General features: G+C 37.2%; 1 protein-coding gene across 1 annotated transcript in view; it reads left to right on the top strand.

Annotated features, from left to right (window-relative positions):
* DCC (DCC netrin 1 receptor) overlaps window positions 1-25,917 on the top strand; it is a 704,420-nt gene that overhangs the window by 289,961 nt on the left and 388,542 nt on the right. The gene's annotated exons all lie outside the window — the stretch shown is intronic.

The following is a 25,917-nucleotide window of genomic DNA, read 5'->3' as shown; positions in this document are numbered from 1 at the left end:
AGAGCTGCCTCACAAAAAAGAAGCTTGTGATGCTTTCCACTTTTGAAAACAAGTCTGTCCTCTTCTTTCTGATCCTGGAGAAGCCCTCATTAGAGGGGAAAAATTCGACCTAAGAAACTGAAAAATCAAGTGACAGACAGTCCTCCTGCTTCGTCCTCACTTTTGGTCTCAGGAAGAAACTTTACATGAACATCATTTTAATGTTTTGATTTAGATCTTAGTGTGTGTGTGTGTGTGTGTGTGTGCGTGCGTGCGTGTTGTTACTATTTGTTGTTTTTAGTACCTGAAGATAAGTCTTTTTAAATATTTTAAGGTGACCAGGACTAGAGGATTGGTCCAGATTGCTATCAGGATTGGGGAAGTAGATCTGACAGGGTGTGTATGAAGGTGGACCACAGGACAACACGAAACTGTTTCCTCTTAATATCCTAGCAGTTCAGCTCATTCAATAAACCAGTTACTAGCGTCTGGTGTCAGTTCTTCTGGCAAGGTTTCATTTCAAAGGGTAACCATTTGTCACTGGGATCTTGCGTTCCACCTGGGCCCTGAGTCATTTAGGTCTAAGTGACCATACAGAGCAAGGCTCTCCTCAGCCAGAGAGCCATTTACCTCCTCACTAGGGCAAGCCTCTGAGAATCTGGGTAATTCATTCTTCCGCGTAGATAGTAAAGTATTATCAGTGGGTTCTGCACTCTTGGTCGGTGTTCATTGTATTTGGCAACGGATTAGAATGAAAATAAAAGCAAATGAAGATAAAAATCTGAAAGTGTGACAGGACACTATTGTGACTGTCTTACATCCCCCCTTATAAATGATGGATTGCTTTTTCCTGGCTATTCCGTCAGGTCTTCAAATCATGCTTCTCCAGCTCCTTGGAGATGCAGTGGAGGCCACATGCACAGATGGTGGAGAGGCCCAGCTATAAATGTAAATTCAGCAGTGAGGCTGACCATGGTAGGGAGAACATAGCCCTTTCTGTTTAAGTTTCAACAATAAACGGCCACCATGTATTTTGAGGCACGTTGTGGGCCCACATTGCCAGCTGCTCAGCTTTGGGCTGTGCACAGGCTTGTGGCGGAGAGTTCCTCTTGGCAGCCATAACAATCTGCTCCTCACTGAAGCACACACAATGACCCATTCCAGCCAGTGTCCATTGTTAATGGATATTTACATAAGCCTAATGAAGTTTCAACATAGTCTTTTATGTACAGTTAGCTATTCCCACTTTAGCAATTAGTGACTTAGGAAATAAAGTAAACATAATCTACTAAATTAAACTGAGTTAATGACTTGTTTTGCTCTCCAGAAAATAAGTTTAGGAAAAATATTCAGATGTGTGTACTGTAACATGTGAAATATATACATGGTTTCCTCTAGGCAAAGATCAAGAAGATCAATGGCAATTTAAACAGTCATGATACTATAGGAAATCCTGTCAATAACGGTATATATGTAACACTGAAACACCATAAACACTGATCCAGACTGCTGCCTCCCTCTCCCATTTTCTCTCTCTCTCTCTCTCTCTCTCTCTCTCTCTCACACACACACACACACACACGCACAGGATGCATGAAAAGCCTGCAATCTTAAGACTTTGTGCATACATCAAAAAGACTTAGTCATATTATGTAAGTGGTGGCGAATGGAAATTAAAATACTTCAGCTGACTTATATTACTTGCATTATCTATTAATCTCTTCTAATAGCTAAAGAAAAGTTTTATTGTTGTTGCTTGTTTTAGTGTATTTATTTACCTTTTTGGGGGCGGGGGAGGGCACATTGGTTTAAGAAGTTGCCTTTCCAAATAAACTGAAGCTCCAAGTCCATCATTCAGTGAAGAGACCAGCCAGAAAGTATCAAGAATCAATGTGTGAGGCATCATAAGAACACGAAGGATTCAGTAGCTACGTTTGCAAACATGTGAGCAGAAGCTTAGGATCCAGTTGGTGTATCAGAGCTGATGAACTACTATTTAGCATCAAGTTATCTAGTAAACTGTAGTATGGGCAGGTAGTAATTAAATTAAGAAAACTATTTGATAGCTGGGTGGAAAAGTTAGCAATTTTCTTTTACTGAGGGTGTGTGGGATAGGGAACAAGTCAGGAAAGATAAGATAGGTATAAGATATCAATTATCTCTGAGTTGGTTTTCCTTGCTCCAGCTGCTGGGTAGTGTTCAGTTTCCTGGCAGTGGTCTGCAGCGAAGGTCACTGAAAATACTTAACTGTTGTCCAGGGTGTGGAAGGCCAGGGAACTGGGAATGAATGTGGTAACGATCGGGAAATAGGTTGTCTGGAATATTTTTAATTTAATGGCAGAAATAGGTAAAGATAGAATAAAGTTCTCATGGGAAGAAATAATGTATTCTGCATATTCCTTTTTTTGCATTCTTCATATTCTAATGTGCACAAAAAAAGCTACATGGTCAAAATGAATACACGCCATTATAAATATTCCCTAAGTATAGATTTGCTTAGGCAAGACACCATATTACTCCTTCCATAGAAGAAGTAAGTATGGACTATGTGTCTCATGTTAATATTGAATGCTTTCTAATCTGGTTTTGTTTTATTTTTTTTTCCAACAATATTGTTAACAAAATAGACTTTTCCACTATAGGAGGGGAAATATATTGGCTAGGCATTTAGGAAAATGTGAGCTGTTATCAATTCCCTGTCCTCCTTTGGAAAAGGTTATTGGTCACAAATAACATCAAATTTTCAAACAGTTTATTAGGGCAATATATCGTATAGCCTAAAATTAGCAAAAGTATTTAAGTCTGGTCATGAATACTTTCATAAAATCAGAAGTTTTGTTTTGGGTTTTGGGTTTTTTTTTTCTTTTTTGATCTGTTTTTGTGACTTCTTCCCTACCCATGTGAGAAGAATACCTTGAAATCCAAATGGACAAGAGGAATATTTGGATGCTCACCCATGTAATTGTATATTAACTGCAACTAATTATAGTGTTTCTTACTAAAGATTGACTCTTACATAGTAAATTCAGTGGTATTGTGTGAAGCAATGAAAAGTTGTACAATTAGTCTTAGCACTCAAAATCTGTTAGAATTTGTCAGTGTAATAGCACGTAAGTGACTAGATAAGATAGAATGTAACAAAAGCAAACAGGAAGTACTTCTCAATCTCTTATTAGTCACTGGTGGTCAATTGAGTTGAATTTTTGTCTCTCATATAATAAGGGTTACTATGATTTAAATGCTCAGTTGTATTTAGTGTGGGATCACATTGTTCCTGGAATTTTGTAAATAATTTAGAAGAGCCAATGCCATGTGCTAGACTAACATGTTTGTGGATCCAAACTAGAAAATAAGTCACTGGACAACTTCCTTATACAAACTGAGATGCTCACTGAAACGACAACCCTTCTCTTTTGTTTTCCATCCCTGAGTCTAAATGAATAAAGGTCAATTTAATGTTTTTGAAACATATTACCAGTGTGGTGATATTATAGCTCATAAGTTTTCCAGGAACATTTTCCCTTGTGAATCTTGGTAATTAACTGTAGCTAATAGGATACAGAACCAGAATTTTCAAGGTAGTTTATAATGTCAGCGTATATGGCCATGAATGTATTCAATCTACTGATATGTTATTTTTGCTTGCCAAGGTGAAGATAAAATCGGAAGATGGTAGTCTATGCTCTTTTATTTTCTACCTCAAAGTCCCCTTTCCTCAGAGTGTTGACACTCAAACTAATACTTTTCCTGAGGGGTTCATAGTTTGTCATAAATCAGTCATTGGATCCTTTATCATATAAGATTATGCGCTAGACAAGATGCATCTAAATCTCATCTCTATAGCTTTTGCTAGTTTACCTACACGGATTTAAAAACATAATGGACGGGGAACCTCGGTGGCTCTGTTGGTTAAAGAGTCCAACTCATGATTTTGGCTCAGGTCATGATCTAATGGGTCATGAGACTGAGCCCTGCCTTGGGCTCTGAGCTCAGTGCGGAATCTGTTTGAGATTCTCTCCCTCTGCCTCCTCCCTCCATTCATGCTTGCTCTCTCCCTGTCTCTCTCATATAAATAAATAGATCATTAAAAAAAAACATAACGGAATATAGAATATATGTATGGACAGAATCACAGACAATGTTGCCTAACCTTTCCAAGTCTACATTTCCTCAGCTGTACAGTGCAGTGGATAATTGTCTCAAAGATTTATTGCAATAAATGTATGTAAAAGAGATTTGTAGGCTCTAAATTGCTACACAAATATTAGCTATTATAAAGTCTTCTGTTGGTTTCTTTTCTCAAGAAAAATAGCAGGCATTTATTGGGGTGAATACAATGATAGCTTTCTTCTGGCATATTTTCCCATCCTCCAAGAAAAGAATTAATAAGCAAATATTTCAACAACAGTGTCCATTCGAAGTTTAAGTTTTTAGCCCAGTGGACAAGGTTAAGGGAAAAGGTCTGTTTCAAAATGACTGCTAGTGGAAAGGTTTGCTGCAAGGTTTGCAGTATCAGTTTAATGACTTGCTCATTCCAGTTTTATGTCGGCAGAGGTTTCTCAGCAAATAAAGGCTTGTCATTCACCTTGTCCTTGGTTCAGCATGTGCTTCAAGTAGGAAGCTAGCTCAGTGCTAATCAGGAGGATATGGCTGTATGGCAGACTTTGAAATGAGAAATGAATTCTTCAGTAATGTGAAGTATCCTGAGACCAGTGATAACTATAAATCCATACAATATGGAAGGCTTGATAGATTCATAAATATTGATCATATCATATTTTGGTGGTGAACACACCAAAGAGTGCTACTCTGCATCTTTTTTTTTTAACTCTATAGTGTGGAAGTAGAAAAGAAGAATCTTGATTTTTACAGGGAACCCAAATGATTGTATGCTTGCTGTATTTTTCTATCTTTTACATATAAATCACCCTTTGATAACACATGCAAATATATATATTCCTTCCCATATATGTATGTATATACACATATATATACACATATATCTATTTGTATATGTGTGTATATATATACACAAATATATATATCCCTTCCTATATATGGATGTATATACATACATATATATGTATATATATCATATATAGTTATATATGTTGTTGTATATATTGTTATATATTATATATAGTTATATATTATTATATATATTGTTATATATATCTGATTATCAATGTAATAATTAGGAAGTACATATAATTAAATAGTTAAAATTATATAGGTCTAATTTTTAATTATGGAGGTGATAATATCAACATTGATAGAACTATAATGAAATGGCATTCATTTGCACAGTTTGAAATAATAATTACAATTACAATACAGTCACAACGAAGCCCTCAGATGATCCCAGTAGAAGCTTTGAAACTGGGTTAGCCTGAGGAGCTATCTATCTATCCCCAGAAATGGGTGTGACCTTGAGTGAGGTATTCTCTTTAGCTAAAGGCAATCACTGGAAATGGATTCAGTAGGGAGCCTTCAGCCACTATCACTCCCTGCAGCTGGACGAATGAGTGCTATAGTCCTGAAAGGGAGCACGGATGGTATACCACTCCCTCTACTATGGTCCTACCCTTGTGCCACTCAAATCTATTTGCTTCATGTAATAAATTTTGGAAATAACTATTCCAGAATCTGAGTTGGTCTTATTCCCTGGGGAAAAGAAGAAGGTTAGAGGTGTGAATTAATCCCCTTCCAGTGCAACTGCAACTGGTCTCACGGCTGAAACTGGAACTCATTCTTTCTATCTTCCTATCCATTAGGCATTCCTCTCACCCCCAGCTAGCATCTCTGCCAGTCCATCTGGCTTATCAAGTCAGACTCAAACTCCTATCCCTTCACAGGTCATAGAAAACATAGTTGTCTACTTACCATCAAAATTGGGGAAGAGTACCAAGAGACACCTCCAGTAGATCACCTGAGTGCCAACAGTAGTCTTTCCTGTTTTCCCTCCTCCTCTTGATGATGACCTGGGTAATTATTCTTGCCTTGCCTACTGGTATTTTGGCACAAGAAGCCTGAAAGGACCAGGCAGCAGTGATCACTCAAGTTCAGTGACGTCTCCTCTGAGAACTAGGACCTTTAAGTCCATAGAGCCTAGAGTTGCAGGGATAAGGAACACACATACTCCAGCTGGGTCACTGGGAGTGATGGTAAGCAGGACCACACCTACTTCAATCTCTTGTATCCACGCACTCTTCCTGTTGAGGACACGGTAATGTATAGTGGTCACTGGTTTGGAGTATACACTGTACCCTAGAGGAAGGCACTCCATCTTAGGATATCATCTCCAGTTTGTTTCCTCACTTGCTCCTCCAAAAGGCTATACTTTTGCTATATCAAGTCAACAGTTTTGCAGTGGTTGGTATATGATAGGACCAGGAGATCCTATGGTCATGTATTCATCCCCACACCTCTTTTGCTTTAAATGAGTTACTTTATCTTTCACAGTGTTATGCAGGATCTTTTGTGTTGGTGGCTTAGATCCTTTGTGAGCTCTCAGACAGTGCTGCAGGCTGAAGCCTGAGAGCAGGAAAGGAAGAACATGTGTATATTCTGGTCAAGACGAATTTCTGCACCTTCCAGAAGAGGTTTAATATAAACAATATGTCACCAATAGGCTGGTTGGTCTCATCAAGGAATGGTATTTCATTGGGTGCTCAGCATTTGTCTTGTGTGCTAGTGGATTAAATATACGACAGCAGCAGTAGTTGCTGGCGAACAGCAGCAGCTTTGTTGGGTTTGAGCCCATGCTACTGGGCAATGTGTAGATTCCATCATGGACACTATAGCCTCTTCATTCATGTACTTTTGTGCCACCCCTGGAACCTGGCTGATGCCAGCTGGCTGAACTGTTCCCTCTACTTGATCGTTTAGTGCCTCTTTTTTGGAGGATACAATCTGATGTTTAGGTGTGATTCAAAGATCTTTACACTTGGTTTTCACTCTCATATGCCCACCTATATGCCTCTTTTCCAGACCTCCCTGTCCCTGATCCTCCAGTCACTCTCCCTCCAGACCTTTAGTCAATCAGCCAAACCATCTGACTTTATTCATAGTCCATATGTATATTCTTACTCTGGGCCATTTTTCTTTTCATATAAGGTAGATGACCTGGTATACTCAACACTCTGCCTTCCAGGGAACGTTCTCTTACTGCCTTCCTTTAGGGCTATAACTAAGTGAGGCTATAGTACAGCAGCCTTCTGTTTTGAGTGCGCCACGTACCCACTACATACCAAGCTGACAGGGCTTGGTCTTCTTCCTCCTCAGTCACTTGCCCATAAGTATGAGTTGAAGGGAAAGATACTTATACAACAGTGATTGCAAATGTGGTTGTCTGGGTTATCTGCCATTATGTCCTCTGGTCATCTTATGCCTGATGCCAAATATAACACTTCAATCTTACTCAGGTTGATGATGGTGCCACCTGACCTTTTGACTTGATCCATTTCCAATAACCTAGTTCATTATGAGCAATTACAGCCACTTGGTCAGGTGATTATCCCATGGTTGGGCATTCTTATTCCAGCAGGGTCCAATATTCTGCCAGAACCCATTTTATAAATGGTGTGTAATTCTCAGCTGCAGATGGCATGACTTTACAATAGAACCCTAAGGGTTCATGTTGTGATTCCCTTATTAGGGCCTGCCATTATCTCCACACACATTTTTTTTAATCTACCGCTAATACTTCTAATACTTCAGAGTAAACTGGGTTGTATGTAGTACCACTGGCATCAAAGCCTGGACTGGTTACAATACCTGTTTCTACTCTGGATACCCTACTCAAAGGTGACAGTCGTTCATATTACCTGATAAATGAGTCAGAGCAGAATATGCTGCTTGCAGAACCCAAATGTCTGAGAGATATTGTGCTTTTTTTTTCGTGTTTGGAGATATGAAATCCAGTAATTTGTCCCTATTTATAGGACTTGTCTTGCCATGTTCCAAACAATGTGTCCCTAAAACTTTCACTGATGTTATGGGCCACTGTAACTGCATAGGATTTGTCTGCCACTGCTGAAGCATATGTGTTTTACTAAAAATCTTCCATATATTTGCCCTTTCTTACTGAGCTTGTCTGATTAACATGATGTCCTTAACACAATTGACAAATGAAATATGCTACAAAATATCTGGATGGTCCAGATCCCTTTGGACTATTTGACAACAGAACATGGAAGACTTAACATAGCTCTGGGACATGACTAAAAATGAATAATTTTTTTTTTCCTTTTTATTCCTAGTGCATGAGAAATGTTCTGAGTGTCCTTTCTTAGAGGGATAGAAAAGAACACATCACTATGGCTAACTATATTGTACTGGAAGTTATGTCAATCTGCTCACACAAACGTACAGCATCTGGCACAGCAAATGGAATGGGAACTACCACTTAGTTAAATTTGTAGTTGCCCACTATCATTCTCCAGGTTTGCTCTGATTTTTGTAGGGATCGTGTTGGGAAATTAACTTAGAATATGATAGGAATTACCATTCTTTAGGACTCAGCCATTCCCCCAGGATATGACATGCTGTGGTGGTAAGTGGAATATAAAATATAAGTAATGGAATATTAATATATAGTGGAACAAATATATATATAATATATATAATATATAAATAGTGGAATAAAATATAAAAAGTAGAATATAATTATTGTTATACAATATTGACCCTCCACTTTTAAAATAAGTTTAAATCTAAATCTATCTCTATATTTATAATTCAGAAAACTACCCAATTATTTTTATTTTAGAAATCAAAGTACATGGGTCCTAAGAAAGCATCAAACAACAAGCAATATATCCTAAAGTATGGCAAGGGTTTTAGAAATGTAAGTGTGATTTCGCCTTTGATTTCAGCCACCAAATAAACTACTTAGACTATTCTCTGTTTCTTGGGGCACTTAAGAGGTACTAGGAGCTAACGCTTGTGTATTTTATTATTTTAAATCTAACAAGAAATTTAGAAATACAAAAAAATAAACACCATTTTAATTACGGGAGGATATGCCAATAGAGCTCTAATCAGCCCTGCTTTGAGTAAGATTCGAATAAATACAGAAGAAAAGGAAAACGCAGAAGAGAATAGCATTTTCAAAAACCTTGTGTCAGGTAAGCGCTTCATATACATCATTCCATTGTCTTCTATGATAAGCTGGTCCAGAATATATTCCTATTCTCACTTCACAGACTGGAAGATTATGCTTCAAAGAGGTCAGATACCATGCTAATACCAAACAGCTATAAAGTGGCGGAGCCTGATTTGAAAAACACTATTGAATCTTTACTAGTGGGTCCCATGTTGAGTCAGGGCTTTACAAAACCATATTAATTGATTCTTCTTAAAAATCCTATAGAGGAGATATAGTTCTTTCCCCCTTACTTGGTGGGTGAGGAAAGTGCTGCTCAAGGAAGTTAGCTAACTTATCAAGCCCACTCAGCTAGCACAGTCTGACTTTCCCACCTGCTGTCTCGGCCACTCTGCCATAATGTGGCTGTCCCCCACACTCGGTCTACCACATCGAGGCTGTCAGGGAAATGGATGATGTTTAATATTTATTTGAGTCTAATCAGACTAGTTTGGGAGTTACTAATAAAGGAGAGGAGCTTGGAATTAATGAAAATGCCTAAGATTCTGCCTCATAAATGATATCTGCCTGAATTCCCAGTGTGCTGGAAGTCATTGCTAAGTGTGGGCCAGTGGTAGAATGTGACCTGAGTATTAATGGTGAATATCGCATAACTCCTGGTACCCAGAAATCTGTAGTTTAACCAAAAATAAAATCTGACACAACTAATCCTAATTATCAAATACAATTAAGACAGAGTGATTTGTAATGAGTATACTAATTATTTAACATTTACCAAATACCTAGAATATGTATGAAAGCTCCTGAAACTGAAATGAAAATTAAGAGATGGCAGATGTCCTTTAAAGAGAGTTTAATTCTTTGTATTAATATTCCTGAAATTCTAACACAGCCAGTGCTTCATCGACTATGTGTTTTGTTCAAACCCTCTTTGAGGAGGACAGAAGTACCACTTGTCATGCAGACCGACAAGGCTTCTGTTGTTTAGAAAAGTTCTTTCACTTACTGTTTTATTTTGTTCCCTATTTTAACAGAGAAGTTCCAGGTTCCAAAATAGGTTTAAAAAAAAAGGAGGGAGGGAAACAGTTTTTTTTCATATAAATAACTACACAGAAGTCTTTACCTTATAATGTAGTTCCATTAAAAAAAAAAAAAAACAATTAATAAGCCTAAATGACTAGTGTATGTGGTGTATAGCTGTCCTTGTTATTTTGTATTGACAAATACCCACTAAGAATCCCTAGTTAACTTTAACTTTCCCTGACAATATTGACAAAACATTTCTTCTATTTAGATTATGTCTGAGTTTGATATATTGTAGAACATAAGAAAATTCACTTGAAATAAAAAACAACCCATCCTCAAAGTAAAACATGCATTGTAAACCAAGAAAAGTCAAGTAGAAAAGCCGTTTTCACCTATTTCCTGATATTTTTCAGTTCCAGTTCCAGTTCCTGTTTAAATGATGAGTTACCTGATAATCAGGTAAAATATTCTTTGGTTCTGAAAGATGTCAACTGAGTTTATGTATGTGAAAATGTACAAAAGCAGAATACACCATTTTGAATGGAGAAGAATGACTATTTCTCTAAATGATTTTCTCCTAACAGCATGGCAGTTATTTGGAAGAAGAAAAAAGTGAAAATACTATGTAGCTTATTTTGTATCCTACTCTTCTTGCCTTGTCTTCTTGATTTCATAAATAGAAAGAGGCACGAGATAACGGAATTGGTGGCCCATACATAGCCTTTGGATCTCATGATTGCCATGTCTGATTTCTGACACACAGATCACTTGCTTTCCTTTCATACGTGAGCCTTACTTCTCATTATTTAATATGAGCCTTTGGGCCAGATTCTGATCAGATATTTTAGGTCTTTACCACACTTGCCTTGGAAAGGATAACATGACCCTTGGGGAAATTCAATTGAGTGAAGTGGTAAATACCTTTTGCTTTTTATATCAAGAACAATAACAACAGTAATAAAACCTCATTCCAAGTATGTAGTTTCTTGCACGTAAAACATTACCCTAGAAGTTATTCCTATTTTCTCAATGCATATGCTAAGTAAAATCGCTCAAGCTTCTAGTCTAATAGAGAAGTTTGGAGCAGAATAAATCATTACCATGAGTCCCTAGAGTATGTAAATTCAAGATGAAGGGGGTAGCACAATGGAGAGCTTAAGCAGTTCTTTCTATGGGAATCAGAGGAACTCATTGCTGAGGATATGACATCTGAGCTGAGATGGGCCTTGAAGTAGAAATATGATTTTGCCAAGCTGTCAAGAAGGGCAAAGAAATGTCTGATAGAAGAAATGTTACACCCAAAGCCTAGGGAAATAGCACAGAAGCAGAAGTGTATGTTCACAGAAGTATGTGTGGTTCAGTAAAACTGGAGAGAGATGTAGGGGCTGGATCACAGAGTCTCTTTTCGAATATGCAAAGAAAATTGGGCTTTTTGTCTAGGCTATGTGGGATACTGATGTCTAGAATGTAAAGGATGCTATTGGTGTTTTTAAAAGATAACTCGGGAAGTAGTATGGATGGACACTATCTTGGCAGTGACAGGAGGAAGGACTGGAAATAGCAAGATGAATTGGGAAAGTGTATCAGTAAGAGGCAAAGCAAGACAGAATAAGGCCACCTACCGCAGCAGGACAGAAAGAGTGAGCAGATATATGAGAAGATCTTCACAACGTGGAGATTGTCTATTAGTATATAGAGAATGTTTAAGAACCTGGGATGATTCCTAGATTCTTGATTTAACTAAATAAATGACAATGTCATTGCTTCCAAAGTGGAACACCACAAAGAGTAACTTAAGTGGATTTTGACAGGAAGAGCCTGGATTTTGAGTTCACCGAGGTTTCTTGTCTTGATCATCTCTGAATTTTCAGCACCTGGTGAAGGGCAGACTCGCAATTACTCATTACTAGTTAACTGATAAGCAGAGTAGTATAAATTATGATAGAGCAGAAATTGAGGCAAAAGAGGTAAATATTTAAAAGATCTCAGAGCATATAACTGAAATAGGCAAAATTAATTGTCTGACTGAAAAACAATATTCTGTCATGTATGTGAGAAAGATTGGAGCAGAAGAAAAAAAAAAAAAAAAAAACCGCAGGTATTTTGTAATATCCCCAGAGGAAAATAGTTGTGGTTTGAACTGAGTGGCAACTCTGCTTCTAGAGAGAAAGATAAATTCAAAGAATAATATGGAAGAGGAAATGATTAGCAGTTTGCATTTGAATTGAAAAGGAGCATTTGATGCTGACTAGAAATCCTGTAAGTTATTGGCATTGCTGATGGTAATGAAAAGCTTAAGGGAGAGTTGACGGGGCCGTATTACATATCCCTAGTTCCTTGATGGGATGTAAGTGAATCATTCTCCCACTGATGAGTCAATTCCTCCTTGCTGAACGTATTTTACCCAGCTTTGAAGAATGGACTCATCGTGCTGCCATCTTGGAAGAATGAGTTAAAGGGTTATGCATGAACATAAGATAATCACTGAGTACTGTCGCTGCCAGGACTGGAACATATTGATTTGATTAGCCCTTAACTATCAGAAGAGTAAAAGTGATCACTTCTTTTTATTCTCTCTGTTCTTTGTCTCTCCTTCTGTCTGTGGCAGACGCAGATTAGAAACAAGAAATAAATTAGAAATAAAAGGACTAACTTTGGCTCCCTGCCATCTGGAAATAAAATCCATTTAATTTACCCTGACTATCCTTGTTATAGTGTTAAATATAGACTAAATAGTTTAATATGGATTTATGTAATGAGTTTACGAATTGATTTTACAGTGTATATCTGCTCTAGGAAACAAACATCTGCTTACCATGGCTTGAATGCCATACCTATATGAATGTGGACTCACTCTGATATGACAGATTTTCTTAAAAAATAAGAAATTTAATCTGTGATAATTTTATCATCTTAGTATATTTTAAATGCACAGTCAAAAACAAACAAAACAGTGATTTAGGAACTCCAGTTATCTCCTAGCGGAAGCAGTCTCTATTGATTAGTGATGCTAATGTCCCATCTCTGAGTGACAGGATGAAAAATAAGAGACCTCGACCCTGTGTCTGTGAAGCCTCCACTTCTTCTTTTCCCTTGTTCAAGAAAGTCATCTCCACTTTATTTAAATATTAATTATTTAACCTGAACTGTATGCGACAAATTTGTAAAATAAAATCCTTGCAAGTTTGAAGATGAATCTGGAGAGGTGCCTCTCTTAGCTAGGCCCCCACCTTCCCTACCTCGGGTGGCCGAATTTGATGAAATTGTAATTGGTGACGGGACATGTCAGCCAATCATTCTCGGAATGGCTACTAAGATTTGTAATTATAATGTCCTTTATTCCTATTTAAATTCAACAGTGTCTTCGCATTACTATTCCTTCTCTTGAAACATGGGAATTTGGGTGTGGGGGTTGGGGATGGTTAAGAGACAGGGTTTTGCTTTCTTAAAATCTACACTTTTTCACAGTCTGTCCTGTCTCTCTAAGGCACCATAGGCAGGGGAGGCCCGCTATCAAGAATGGTAATTTACAATCTAAGAGTGCTTAATCTAAAATCTGTCCTTGTCAAAGGAGAACACATTGGTCCCCATGCAGCAGTAATGGGAATTTTATTTCAGCATAAGATTCAATGTGGGCTTTCAATTGTATTCTTTAAACTACCCCGTCCTATCAATTTATGCAATGTACAGGCCTTGTGGGTCTTTAACCTCATTCTACTTTTAAAATAGAAAACACTAAATGTGGTAAATAGTTTAATCCACATCTGAAAATGTATAAACTAACCTTGTAAACTGGCTGTAAACAGAACAACAAAAAAATTGTATATAGTTATGATGGAATCTATCTTTATCATTAATCATTTCTCCTGGTGATTAAAATTTAACTCTTCAAAGAGACCTTTTTCCCCAACAGACTGGTCTCTCTTTCACTGTTACCATTTTATATTCTAAAATTAATTTACTTAATTTCCACTTTCATATACATTAGAGTTTTGCCTACCAGGGCTCTTAACAAAAATCACAGTTGTGGAATATAATACTTTAAAGTAAAAATTGCCTCAGGTAACCAAGAATTGAAATAAATATATAAAGTCTGTATAACTATTTTTTCATTAACAAATCACTAAGCAACACGCTAAGTAAAGTCAGTATGAAAGACATTTTAAATTAGTAATCATGGATATTTTGCTTTAACTCTATCAACCCTTGTTTTTTAGAAACATTTAAGGATGTCCCACCCTCATAGTTCCCATGTGGTGTATGTAAAATTGTTTGTTTTGCTTCAGCAAACTCATATTGTAACTTTATTGCCCCTGGTTTTCTGGCCTAGGATCAGTTAACTAGCAATATCTGGCTTATGAGCCCTGCCTCATTGGGTTTCTATTCGCTCATTCCTTATATATCATATTTATACCTGCTTCTGTGGGTCCCTAAATTCTGCACCTCACTGGTTTCTACATCTTCCTACCCCTATAACACTGGCCCATTCCTTCCTTCATAACAGATTTTACTAGGGAGCAATTAATTGTGAAATCTTTTCACCTTGACTTTTTATTCCACTAACTTTCCCAAGGCACCATGGACCAACAAAACATGACCAAAAAAAAAAAAAAACCACCAAAAAAAACCCATAATCATCACATGATGATCTCCCCTTCCTCCTCCTCCTCCTCCTCATCTTCACACCATATATTTTCCTCTTCCGGATTTTAACACAATGTTCCCTCCCCAAACCTCCATTCCTCAGTTTTCCAATTGTCCCAAATGGGAGTGACAATTAGTGAACTGGAGGTGGCATAGTGATGACTGTGGCTGAGATATACATGTTATATTCCATATGTTCTTACTGTGGGAGGTCATGTATCCAAGTTGCCTTCGCAATGACGTGATTTCTGACATGTGAAACCCTCCGTGCCTGGGGAAGCATAGCACAGGTATAGTTTAGATGGTTAGCAACATGGATGAGCACTGATAATATTAAAAGTGTATACTGTATGTTGGGTCAGTTTCTCCTAAAGTTTATGTTGCTGTCAGGAATACTAGAACCAGAGGAATAAATAAGACCCCCTTTTTGTTGACTACTTGTTAGATTCATCCAAGGAACATTTTGTATTCTGAAAAATATTACTGACTCAAATGTATTATCCATAACTAGCAAGATTCCTTGCACACTAGTTGTTAGAATGACTGCATTTTAACTTTCTTTGCTATTCACAATAAATTTAAAGACATAAAGATACCAAGGGTTTATGATAATATGCTACTATCTAGAGAGAGTCATGCGGAAAATATAGGAGTTTTTTTTCACCTATGCATAGAGACTTGATGAACATTTTGGAGTATTCATGTCAACAGTCCAGTTCCCCTACTATGTTTCCAGATACTTGAGACTTTCTGGGGAAAATGAATGTCTGTAGTGATGGCAGCAGGAATTGTTGTTTACAGCCTTTTTCTGTGGCACAGACATCTCAATATCAAAACATGGATGTGGTAGATTTTTTACTGCATCAGTTTAGTCAGGCTGAAACAAAACTTCCCAGGATTTCCTCCTTGAATGGTTCTAGGTTAGTGTAGGTCCAAGGAGAAATTTTGTATGGGATTTGGCAGGTAGACACAGAGACATAGCCACACTTCTCTATGATTTGGGGGTTGTTGCAGGGCACATGCTGTTGCTCAACTCTTTGCTCCCCTCGTGGCACAAGACAGCAGCCTTACCTTCTGCGTCAGCTTCTCCAACTCTTGGGCTAAGTGCTGTTTACATATGAGATGGAGACGGTGAAAGGTTGATGTGGATTCCAGTCTGTTTCATCTAAGCTTACCAGATTCTGTCTCATTCTTGCATTCTGTGGTTCACATCCCTCTTCCCTTCTCAACTCCCTGCCCTGATAACTTCAACCTCAAGGACCAGACTCAGAAATAACAGCCTTACTTATACTGTGTAACCTACCCCTTAGAACTGTGTATTATTTCATCAACTAATAACCACCTCCTTTCACCCTTTGACTGTAATGCTCTTATCAAAGCCAGATTGCTACAGTAGAAAAATGATAGAAGCAATAAAAGTGGCCAAGAAATTTAGGAAATGGGTGAACACCTACTAAAGAGAAGGACCCTTGGATGACTTTGCTAAGACACACCCTAACAATATTTCCTCTTTCTCCTGTAAATTAAAAACTGTTTTAAAATTTTCCTTATCTCCTAGAATTCTAAGCCTTAAAATTCAAGTCTGAACATGTAAGGGTCCCAGAAAGAAAGGAATAGCATACTTAATTCAAGGAAGGTTTAATGAAGGAACTGTTAACAAAGGTGTAAGCAGAGTGAATGAGAACACAGGAGATAGTGCAGTGCTGAGGGGCTCTTAACAGTGGAGCTGTTTTCATTTTTGGGTCAAAGGGGGAACTTGATGAAGCAACTACCAGAGGTGGAAGAAAGAGAGGCTCACAAAGAGGGTTATTTTGAAAGGCATTGTGACTTGCAATGGAGGAAAGTAGTTAGCCTCAGACAAACCTGCACAGTGTTGAAACAGGCAGGAATAAATATTCTGATATACACTTAGCTCTCATTCAGAATACTTTCCATGCTCAACATTGGGTGTACTCAAAGAAGCCTTTTGAGCGGTCAGCCTCTCAGAGTTGGATGGAGAGGAGTACAGAGTACACTTGTGTGAAAACAAAACACGTCCGTCACAGGGTCTTAACCAGCCAACCAACCAACAAGCTTGTTCTTTTTAGTCAAAAAGATCTGAGATTAAGAAAGGGTAGACAGGGAGTCATAGACATTCAGAGTAAATGCTCGCTCTTGTACTCAGAATAGTGCTGCCCTCATGAGTCCATATCCTAATCTTTAGATTCTTTGGATGTATTACATTATGTTGCAAAAGGAAGTTCAAGTTGCAGATGGAATGAAGGTTAGTAATCAGCTGACCTTAAAATATGGAGATTATCCTGGATTATCCAAGTGGACCTAATAGAATCACAAGAGTCCTTAAAAGTGGAGGAGGAAGGCAGAAGAATAGGTCAGAGCGATGTGATGGGGAAAGGACATAGACTGAAATTATTGGCTTTGAAGAAGGATGAAAGGCCTACAAGTCAAGGAATGTGAGTGAACAGACTCTATAAGCTGGAAAAGAAAAGGAGGAGATTCATCTTTAGAGCCTCCAGAAAGGAGCACAGCTTTGCCAACACCTTGATTTTAACACAGTGGGAGCCATTCAAGCTTTCTAGCCTCCAGAACTACAGAATAACAAATATGTGTTTTTCTAAGCCACTAAATTTGTGGTTGCTAGAGCAACAGAACATAAGTACATTCAGACTCGAATTTCTTGAATTAATTTTGCCTCTATGTTCTGGTCAGCTTGGATAATTCTTACAGAAGTCGTACAACATTGAACAGACAGTAATTTTATGTTAATGCCCAGGACTATCATTGCTGAGGAACGCTGTCTCCATATTTTGCAAGAAGAGTAAGAAGAATTCCCTACGGAATTACAGAAATGAGGCTTCCTTTGCGGTTCTTACTCTAGGAAGAGAATTCTTGCCAAGCAGTTTAAAACCTCCCTTATCGTCCCAGTACTCAGAATCCTTTCCAGAACAGGAGAATGTAGTCCCCACCAGATGGAAACAGAAGTCAGGAAGCCCTAGGGTGTTAATCTCAGGGTAGGTGGATGAGAGCTCTCGTGTTCAACAGCTCTTCCTGGAATTAATAAGTGAAGGCCAACGACTCTCATAAAGATCTGAAGCAAGAACTGAGCACCAGGGAGGCCATACAGAAGAAGAAAAATGTGTACAGGAAAACATTCCAAATCATACCGAGTCAGAGATTTTTTTTTTTTTTTTTTAGCTCAAATAGTTAAGGATCTTTACAATTTCCTTAGTAAAGAATTGTATCAGAACCCTGTCCTTGTCCTTGTTTCTCCTATGTATAAGAAACTGGATTCAACAGTGTTGAGTACTCATTACGATTTGTAACTTAAGTAAGCTCCCCAAATCACCTAGTCATCTTCTTAAAGAAAAGACCCTACATGGTGTTATTATAAGAACTTACCTGGATTGTTTAAACCCTACCTAATCAGAATAATCAAATTCTAGTGTCAGGAGTAGAGAAACCATTAAACAATTCCTCTTAGAACATTCTGTGTAACCAGGCTGTCTTCTACGTTTCTTTTCAATAAAACAGGACCATGAAGCTAACTTTTAACAGGTAGAAGAATCACCACAGCTCCCTGTAAAACCACAGTATTGATGCTGGTTCTTGAGCTTAGACAGTACAAAGTTATTCATTAATTCTAGATGAATTCAGATGTTTGCCAAAATGGCTGTCCTTTAAAAAATAATCTGTCTTATGGACTCAGTAATCATGGAAAAACAAACAATCAGTCATTCAAGCAGGATAAACTGAGCACTTTTTCTTTACACAAAATCCTTATCTATGCCATGTTAGCGTCTGGTGGCCTGTTTTCTTACCTCATTGCTTCCTAGTACTTCTTAATAATGATGCTAAATGATAATAAAATGTTATCATTCCCAGCAATGATTTCCTATTAGTTTGCATTGTATTTAAATTGGTCTTCTTAAGAAGCAAGTTAAAGATCATATAGCTCTCATTTTGAATATTAAAACAGATTGGCCAGCAATGACCATGAGCCCAATACTTGAAAAGTGTGATGCTTGATAATATGACTATTCTCTAAAAGGAACTCTAACCAGTTGTGTGTCGTTTATAATAAATGCGGCCAGGCTTTCCTCATAGTGATACGACTAGCCTAGTTTCATAAAGCTACGCAAGGCTTATATTCATATATATTTTAATAATTCTTTTTCCCCTCATGCCTCTGCTGTTCTTCTCTAATTTTCTCTGGAAAAGAGGAGAAGAAAAGGTGTGAGATGTGATAGGACACAAAAACATAAAAAATACCATTCTCAGTACCTCCCCGCTCTGCAGTAAATTCAGACCTTCTTATAGGCAGGGCTGCACACAGTATCCATGGCCCAGGGGCACTTTTGCCTTTGTAGATCTCTTTCTCCTTAAAAAAAAAAAAAACAAAAAAACATTAAGAATTATTCTTTGTAACTGTATTAGTATAAAGGCTAATATAATCCAGGCTGGATTATATAACTTCTTCCCCTGCTGCTGGTTAAAAAAAATAAGCAAATAAAGGGGCGCCTGGGTGGCACAGCGGTTAAGCGTCTGCCTTTGGCTCAGGGCGTGATCCCGGCAATCTGGGATCGAGCCCCACATCAGGCTCTTCTGCTATGAGCCTGCTTCTTCCTCTCCCACTCCCCCTGCTTGTGTTCCCTCTCTCGCTGGCTGTCTCTCTCTCTGTCAAATAAATAAATAAATAAATCTTAAAAAAAAAAATAAGCAAATAAAGCATCATCCTTGGTCCTTAAGAGTCCCATAGGCCCTTGGCACTGTACCTACCATATCCAATGGATAAGTCAGCCCTGTTACAGCCACACAATGGTTACATTTTAGCAGATTTGGCCTACCTTTCTAAGTGCTCTGAAGCCTTTGATACGTGACAGTTAATCAATTGTTTCATTATCCCAATTTTCATATTACTTAGTAAATCATTTTTATTTTAAAATCATTTTTATATCATAGGTCTATTCGGTAAGGTTTTGCCAATGAACTTTTTAATCAATGGAATCATTCTTTTTCATTAACCTGTGTTATTACCACAAAGGAATTGAATTTTTATTTCATATCAATTCCCAATTCAAATAGCACCTACCTCTTGAGCTTTGAGAATTTTGACTTCTAATTTCTTACCACTGCCTTTGGACTATTGACACACAGTTTTGTACTAGACCTCATGTTCTGTCACGTATACTTGTGAAAGGTGTTAAAATTTAGAAAATCTTTTACGAACAAAAGTGATTATCTCAACTTATCTGTGATGTCACTTGTACTACTAATATTTCTGGTTTTTTTCCTTGAGAAATATAAGAAGACATTTTAAATATCCTTAATATTGCTCTTTAGAGGCAAATAGTAATCTACATTATTTAAGGAACAAATAGATCTCTGAATACCAGTTCATAAGGTTAGTACATGCTCTTGCTGTCTGATAATTAAAACTATCCTTTCAGCATGCTAGACCTTGGCTTGATACTCTATGCTATGCAAAAAAGTATTCCAGAGCTGGTGGTCTGAGGGGTGTTTTAAGGAATGTGCAGTGTTTCTTGATGTGAAGACTATCCTAACCAGTTCAACCAAGTTACGAAGGTTAATGATTTTTCACAGTTTATCGAGAGTGTCTTAGAGTTTAGGAAAATTTGGGGGTAAACTCTGGTGGGGTGTTCCACAGTTAATTTACAGCCTTGCTCTGTGGACTACATGTCCTGGGGTCATCCTGTCCCCAGTGCCGATGGCAGCCGCATCCTAATGGAATGTCAGGAGTTGCTGTAGAATCCCAACGTCATTTGCACACCCTCAAGCAGTAATTCATTCACAAGGGGGTCTATCTCAGCAGGAGTTGGGCCCCAAATACCTACCGCATGTGGATATAAGAGAGATGGGCTAGTGGGTGCATGCTAAGGTGGAAACTGTAAATCAAAGACTTCCAATAAATTTGATGTTCAGTGTACTTCGAATTCATACAGCTATTGTAAATCCAAGCTGTTTCAGCTAGCTTTTCATCTCTAAAATACTGGAGAGGGGATAATATTCAAAAGAATAACATAAAGAAATATATATATTTAGTTTGGCCCTTTGACAAAACAACAAAAACCAAACCAAAACAAAAACCTCTTTCCTTTTTAATAGTCTTTCCCTNTTTCCCTATTGGTTAACAAAACTCTATTGGACTGAAATTTTCACTGATTTCTCATTTTAGACTTTGAAGTCATTAGGAACTCTGCGAGCAATCTTTACTATGAGAATTCTGAAAATTCTAAGAGATTTAGTACAATGGTAGATTGCTATAGAATAACTTTTTGTTATTCATAGACTCATTACACTGGTGATCAAAGTGATTTCTTAGACTTCAAAATTTAGAGAAGGTGTTAGTGTTAATCTTAACTAGAACACATATAAAAAGGTTTTTAAAAATCATTTATCATTAGGATACCTAGTATTTTTGGTTTTGTTTTTTAGTGCACGCAGAAAGATGTATTTTTTTTTAAAGATTTTATTTATTTATTCGACAGAGATAGAGACAGCCAGCGAGAGAGGGAACACAAGCAGGGGGAGTGGGAGAGGAAGAAGCAGGCTCATAGCAGAGGAGCCTGATGTGGGGCTCGATCCCATAATGCCAGGATCACGTCCTGAGCCGAAGGCAGACACTTAACCGCTGTGCCACCCAGGCGCCCCAGAAAGATGTATTTTTAACAAGCAACCCAGGTGACTCTTAAAATGAAGCAAGTTTTGGAGCCAGTGCCTTCAAGTGAACTATATAAATATTGTATTCTGTCCCCTTCTTTTCTGCTTTGCTTCTGATCTCCCCCCAAGAGATGTATATAAATACATAATAAATTATTAGATTAGACGATTAGTCCATGATTAGAAAATGGACATTATTAACCAAGCACACCGTCCTATACTTATTATATCATGAAACAGTGTTTTCTTATAACTCAGCAATCTATTTGAGGAATAGAAATTTCCTAGGTAGATATTTTGCAGAGTAAGGAAGAAGGTGAGTCTGTAACTATTCTGTAAATGTTTTGGGATTCATGAAACTCAAGATCTAACATGTATGAAACTCCTTTCAATGTGGCATTAAATGCCACTATTTGGAGGGATTATACTTCAAATATTTCTTTTACTTAAAATTATCAGTCTACTTGTCTATCTCTCTTTGAAATAAGGGGCCCTTATTTTTCTTCCATATATCCATGCCAGTAACCGTCACAGAATCTGTTATATTATATTATAGATTCTGGAACACTTGCTGACAAAGTGAATTCCTGCTCATTGTGTATAAACACATGAGCATACACAATCTAGTGTTTCTTATATACTATATATACTAGCAACTGAACCACATGAATAGAATCAAAGGTGCATTCTTTCTCTAACATGAACAGCTCTGTTACTGTTAAATGTGCGTACTATAACATTGCTATATTACTGTTATATTACTATTCATATGACTATTCACGTTAAAGTGTGTTTGCATACGGGCTTTCATCTTTCAATCACAAAACACTGTGAAGAATTTATTACAACTGCATCACACATCTTATCACTCTAAGTAAGAGCGAGATACACAGCATTTGCCAACAGATATCAAAAGATTGTCAGCCCTGGAAAATAATCATCAGAAGACGGGCTGAGGGTCTTCCCAGCTCAATACATTTGAGCCCATGACATATTTTGAACTCTGACCTCAGAGAAGGAAGCTGGGGGCATGTTACCAGGATAGATCGGCCAAATCCCATCTGTCTGATCTTATTAGGACACCCTCAGGATTTAGGTTCTGACCTTCTATAATTATTGACACCTATTTAATTTATCTTTTCATCCATAGCCAAGCCTAGTACAGCTGCGATGGCACATGTAAATACATCACTGTTGCCAGCACTGGCTGATTGGCATTCATGCTTGAGTGTCTTTTTTATTTTCTCCTTGGCTGCTGGGAGTAGCCTGAGCAGCGTGGAAACTAAAGAGCTTCGTCTATTAGGCATGACAGATTTGTATTCAGCGGTAAACGCCTGACCTTGCTCTACTGCCTCATCCATTCCCATCATCCTCTCGCCAGATGAAAGAGTCTGCTGAGCTCCTGCTTCCTGGCTGTTTCCTTGGCAACAATAACAGAGTCAATCTGAGAGAATAACTAATAGAATACCCTGGTAGTAGGATTAAGTGCTAACATAAAATAAATAAATTAATAAAAAAAATCACCCACAGAATTATAAATGAGGACAGTTTAAAACTGAGATGTAAAAAAAAAAAAAAAATACCCATCAGTGAAATTATGGTTTTATTATTAACCTGTTTCACTTTGTGGTAATACAGATTTTCCCCAAGGTAGGGCTAGCCTAAGAACAGAGTTTTTAAGCTTTTAGCATCCATTTGAGTTATTTAATAAAAACAGGTTAGTTTTGTCAAAGCTCATATTGTTTTAGATGTTGAGTGAGTGGGGGGAAGATGTGTACAGACAGTGTCTTGACTGGAGAACTGTGCAATGAAATGTGCACGATTTTCCCCTTTTTCTGAACGCGATATGCCTTTTTAACGTATTAGCCCTGGAAGATCAGAAACCTGCAAGTTTCATTTTCCTTTAGGATTCTGTCACTTTTAGCCCCAATTCTTACTATCTGAAAAGATTCATCAGCATTCTTGCTTTGTGTTATTTTTTTGACAACACATCACAAGGTTGTCAAAAGTCCAAGAATCCCTGTGGAATTCTTAAATTTGCAGGGAAATTCATAGCGTCAGCTGAAAACTAAACTCCTAAATTGTTCAGTGAAACTTGATGGAATTTTATAGAATGATTCCAGATGACTTTATGTCTTAATAAGAATGCATGCAACTAAGAAAACGAGGACAGAGAGATCCAGTGGAGACCGTAGGATATTTGGATAAAATATTTTCTGTTCTGGAGATCCCTAATGATTGCATCATTCTTTTTTACTTTTGCCTTGAGTAAAGAGAAATTTTAAATGATTTCCAAAAACTCTAATTTCTTTTATTCTAAACTTATTTTTCTACTCATATTTAATATTTGCTAAGGCTTTTTAATGTTTAGATGTACTTACCTGGGTCTGATAACTAATAGAGGATAGTAATAATGTAATACCACTAATTTAGATAATCTCCTACTCTTGAACTCTGTATTAAATAAAAGTTTAGCATTATTTGTATTATAATTACGTATCACTATTACTACAAATTCTGAGAGTGTAGTTAACTTTTATAATAAAAATCATAATTACAGTTGGCAGCAAAACTTAACAAGGCTTATTTATCTGTTTTCTAATTAAAGTAAAATATCAGACTCATGTTTAATGTCCTTGATTAGAATGGACATTTTGCTTTGTAGTCTTTTATAAAGGTTAAATATAAAATATATTCCAATTGTCATTGCTGGTGCTCTTTTTGGGAGCTCTGATTAATCACAAAATAAAGTCTGAAGAAGATGAAGATCCCTCAGTGCCAGGTCAAAACATAGACATGACTGCTCACCCATCTTCAGAAAGACACGGAATTGGATGGTCTCTTCCCGTGGGCACCCTCTGTCCATCACAGAGGAAGCAACTGCCTTTGGTGGTAGAACTCATAAGGGAAAGGCTTTCAGATAGTGTTTTTGAGTTGTTCTAAGAAAATGGAACAAAACTCTATTAGTTTCCTACTGCTGCTGTAACATATTACCACACTGTAAGTGGCTTAAAGCCAACACAAATGTATTATCTCACAGGTCTGGAAATTAGAAGTCAAAATGAGCCTAACTAGGCAAATGTCAAGGTGTTGACAGGGATGATTCCTTCTGAAACCTTAGGGAGAATCATTTTATTGCCTTTTTCAGCTTGAAGAAGCAGTTGGCATTCTTTGGCCCCTGCTCATGACCCCTTCCTCATTATATCAAACTCTAGCTTCTGTTGTCACTTCTACTACTCACTTTGACTCCCATCCTTCTTTTATAAGGATCCTTGTGATTGCAATGGGCTCACGTAGATAATCCAGAGTAATCTCCCCATCTCAGCATCCTTAATGTGTTCACATCTGTAAAGTCTCTTTTACCATGCAATGAACATATTCATACTTTCCAGGGATTAAAATTAGGATGGACATCTGTATTTGGGGGTGGAGGAGCCTTGTTCTGTCTACCACAGGCACAAACAGGTTAGTCTTCTAAAAAGCATGCAGAGTATGCTCTTAACAAATATTTCTCAAATGAATAAGTGAGAATGAATACACAGAGATGTACAAGAAGTAATATTATGAAAACGCACAGGAGTTTGTAATTTTTATCAAAAGGAGAAGTACAGCTTTCAGGTGAGCCATGCACAATCACATGGTCAGATCTCCCGTTGAGTATCACAGGGGACGAAAAGCAGACTTTCAGTTTGTAGTTGTTTGGTTAGTTGTCCTAGCATCTAATTTATTCTTATTATTGTTTTTAGATCTTTAATGTTTCTCTTATTTTCATGGGAAACCCAAAATGAAAGGGTAGAGAAAGTATAAGCTGTAAAATATGACAATTAAAGACATCTAAAGAAATGTAATGAAAGGGTTGTACTTTTTATTGGAGTTTATAGTTTTATGGTGGGTTCTAGATCCTCTTTAACTTCATTCCAGGATATATTAATAAGGAGAGAGGGAGGCAGGATAGGAAAAGAGAGATTAAGCAGAGACCCCAAGCAATTGTTTAAAAATCAGCTTACGGTTTATGATATGATAATTATTATTATGATCCTTGTCTGTGATAGCATTACCATAATTATCATGCTAAAAATATCATAACTACTCTGTCATGAAGTAAAATATATTAATATTTAGTGTGGTGCATTTTACACAAAACACATTCTCCAAAGATTTATAAAGCTAAATAATGTAGTTAGAAACATATATCAACAGAAAGAAAGAAAAGGGGAAAAGTTTAAAAAAAAAAAAAGATGAAGCACAAAGGAAAGGTGGCTTTTATGGTATTTGAAATGAGTTTTTAGGGAATGATATCAAAAAGTTTGAAGGAAGAACGAACTAGTATGACAAAAATAGAGTTACAGTATACATTTATTTGTTCATTCAATAATAAATCACTTGATAGATTCAATTTTATGTCCAAGTGGTTAACTACTGTAGACAATCTTTGGTTTAAATTTATACACCTTCTATATTGTTTTCTCCAGTTTGAACACATT

This window comes from Ursus maritimus, unplaced genomic scaffold (assembly GCF_017311325.1).
Source record: "Ursus maritimus isolate PB19 unplaced genomic scaffold, ASM1731132v1 scaffold_18, whole genome shotgun sequence".
NCBI lineage: Eukaryota > Metazoa > Chordata > Mammalia > Carnivora > Ursidae > Ursus > Ursus maritimus.
This window is presented reverse-complemented; position numbering and strand designations above follow the sequence as displayed.